General features: G+C 34.9%; 1 long non-coding RNA gene across 1 annotated transcript; it reads right to left on the reverse strand.

Annotated features, from left to right (window-relative positions):
• On the reverse strand, window positions 1–3,468 carry LOC145985814 (uncharacterized). The gene is made up of 2 exons (XR_014441456.1): window positions 3,195–3,468; window positions 1–640 (listed from the first exon to the last, which is right to left on the reverse strand). It is a non-coding gene; the product is annotated as an uncharacterized LOC145985814 (long non-coding RNA).

Below are 3,468 nucleotides of genomic sequence, written 5' to 3' on the forward strand. Positions count from 1 at the left end.
GAGACATACACACTTTTCAGAGAAAAAAAATTACAATTATTAGAAATATTTATGCATATGGGTTGATCTGTGAATAACCAAACTGCACCATACACAATAGTATATTTAGAGAATAGATTAGTTTGAATTTATTGCATGGGTTTAGCAATTCCACTGTTGTCAAAACAACATTCGTAGCTATTCATTGACAAACAAAAAATTGTTAAAGCACAACACACTTGAAAAATTTTGTTTGTGTTACATCACCTGGTTTAGCACTGACAAATTGGGCAGGTATTGTTGATATCAGGATACTATATTTTCTGTAATCAAACAAACATATCCAATCACCTGTTCGACTTGTTTTCTGAAATTTGCCAGTTTCCTAGTGTATTGCAGATAGAAAGTCGTATATACACGACATTTGACCACTTGTCTACTATTCAGGATGCTGAACAACTCCCATGTACACTCAACACAGGGAAACCACCATTAAAATGGTTAACTTGCTGGGACCACTATAAAACTGCACTCTCATTGAAAGTCTTCAGTAAAATTTGCTTTTTGACACTTGAAATACTTCGCAAGTTCCTGTAATCTGACATCACAGTGTCAATGTGTTCCAGGGTCATGTCTGTCTGCCATGCAGTATATTCAAATCCTAAAAAATAAAAGAGTATAAATAGTACATGTATCACAAAGAGAAAAATGGAAAAAAATATATATGGTTGGGGTGGACCAATGTGATATGCTCACGTTGGCTGCTGCTAATGCTTAACCATTAGGGCTGTCCCATTCGTAACAAACTGTGATTATAAAAATATATATCGTACACATAAATGGAAAAAAGTTTAATCTGCACTGTGTCATGCATTTGGCTCTGACAATGGGATATGCATAGGTTTGGGTCTCCTGGGGGAAGCATAACAAATTTTCCCAAGATTTCAGCCTGTGTATGGAACCCATGGCCACCAGCCATCGTGAGGAAATTGGGGAGCTAAGAAAGAGTAGCGTAACCTGGTCATGGAAACCCACGACAATGATCAGGGGTTCGTCACGACCAGTCATGCCATGGGAAAAAGAAACTTTGCCACTTATCTCTGGATTTTTCATTTTTGTTTACACAGGATTATTAAAAAAAAGAAACACACACACCAGCTTGATAACAGCAGCATGGTTTTACAGCAATAATGTCCTATGAATAGTATTCTGGTTTCATTAGCAAAAAAGTCATTTCACTCAACAGAGGTAAGGAAATTCTAAATCTAATGAATTACATTTCATTATGATGAAAATAACAACTTAGTTTGTTACATTTATTGTTACTTTTCCCTACAAAATTCATACATGGTTTTCGTAGTTTGGATTTCATACATTTATAACGGATATTAGAAACTATTACTAGTATATGTAGAAATACTGTGTCTGAAAACACTCCCGTTAATGGTTGCATGGATCCCTATTGTGCTCCACTGAAATGTGAGCTTTATAACAAGTCAACAATGGATATATTTCACATAATGGATGAACAGACTTTCTGCACTCTTCCACGAAGGTACAGTGGGATCCATGAGTATTACCGTGCAAATTGTCCATCGCCATGTTCGTTCACTTTCTTTGACCCAATGAGAGCTTCAAGAATTAAAAGAAAAGTCAAAACAAGCTGTTGACAACTTCTGCACCAGCATACATAAAAATCCATCGCTTAAAAACACGTAGGATGTAAGAAAAATTAATTAAAATAGTCATGGACAATTTTGATGGTAATACTCATGGATCCCACTGTACACTGGGAGTCAAAGTGATTAGTGTTGCCAAACTACAGAAGCATGTGAAAATAAACGAGTGGATCACTACCGTAATCCCCACAACCGTGTTAAAAAATTGATTTTTTCAAACATTTACTGGAATCATTTATGGCATAAGTGTGTCATTATGTACTAGAACAAGAATTGTGGCCTTCTAAATCCATGAAACTTGACATTATAAAATATATATTAACTGTGGTTACATGCGCAGTAACTACAAATTGGATGATATTGTTAAGGCAAGGGGAATTTATGTGTGCATCAAGTTCATATGAACATAAAATCTTAAGATCGAATATAACTTAAGGACCTCAAAAGGGAAGTTACTTCCACAGAGCCATTTTCTAAATACTTTCTAAAATAATGTCATGCATTTCATCTCCGATATTGTAAATCAGCAAGAAATTTGTTATTTAGAAGCAGATTTTTTTTTAGCAGCAAAGTATTGTGAGTATTGTCAGTTATAAACACAGAAAATCTCAATCAGTGGTTATTCACTAACTTGCTATGTAGCTACATTAACCATCCAACTTTCATGTTAGTTCTAGTGTTGCCCACGAGATGAGACTTTGGCCTGTCTCGTCTCAAAAATATTCATTTGTCTCGGGACACATGATCAATCTCGTCTCGTCTCGAATTTTTAAAAGCCTGTCCCACGGGCAACACTAGTTACTTCAGTCTCATAGTCATAGAAGAGAGGATTCTCAGTATCTTCCAGTCAACCATGTTCTTAACTGCTTAGAATAAGTTCAGACATTGACGTTACCTTATCTCTTGTTTATTTTGTTTCAGTTTTTAAAGTCTAGTGAATACTGGTGTCATGATTTATGTAATACATTCAATTGTAAGTGTTAGAGGTCTTTAGTTTGAGATTGAGTTTTGTTTTAAGTCCACTTTTATGCACAGATAGACTAATTGGGACTGGACCTACAGTTTAAAGTGGAATCTGGAACACTATATGCCTCCAACCAGGTATCGAGCCTGGGATGCTTTCATTACAAGGTGACTGCATTACCGCTATGCCATCGGGGAGGCTGCTATGGGTTTTAGTGATGATGACATGGAAGGTTTTGTTAATACAAGGTATATGTGTCAGACACAGAGGAATAAGTTGACGTTCCAATGTTTTGTTTGCTACATATTTTTAAAAATGCAGATTATATTAGTACTTACATTACTGATGTGTATATATTAATTTTTAATTTTGTTGGCCTCTGAAATTGTCAGTATTGGACCAATGGTTATAAATTAGTGGAACACCTCTAAATGTAAATTTTACCACATATCAATGAAAAATAGAATGCCTACATATGTGTGGTAAATAATTTTTTTCTACATTTCTTTTTCAAAAATAACATTTCTTAAATTTTGGAAATCATGAATAAATGTGTTTAAAAAGACACTCACCCTCTCCACTGTATTCTTCTTGGGAGAAAGTCTTGCTTGATGCAATTCCTGACTCTGGCCTAGGAAATGGAAATTCTGCAATCTCTTGCCACTGCCAACTTGTAGCTGCCTGTTGCAAAAAAGCAAATATAAACATCACTAAACATTCTAAAAATGTTCGAATTTAGTTCTACATTATCAGTACTCAGTAGTAAGTGTGTATACATTTGCATTTTATATACATTCCATTATTTCAAAATTTCTCTATACAATTTGTAACTCTGATCAACACGAA

The sequence above is a fragment of the Lepisma saccharinum genome, chromosome 3 (assembly GCF_977018435.1).
Source record: "Lepisma saccharinum chromosome 3, izLepSacc3.1, whole genome shotgun sequence".
NCBI classification, from domain to species: Eukaryota; Metazoa; Arthropoda; class Insecta; order Zygentoma; family Lepismatidae; genus Lepisma; species Lepisma saccharinum.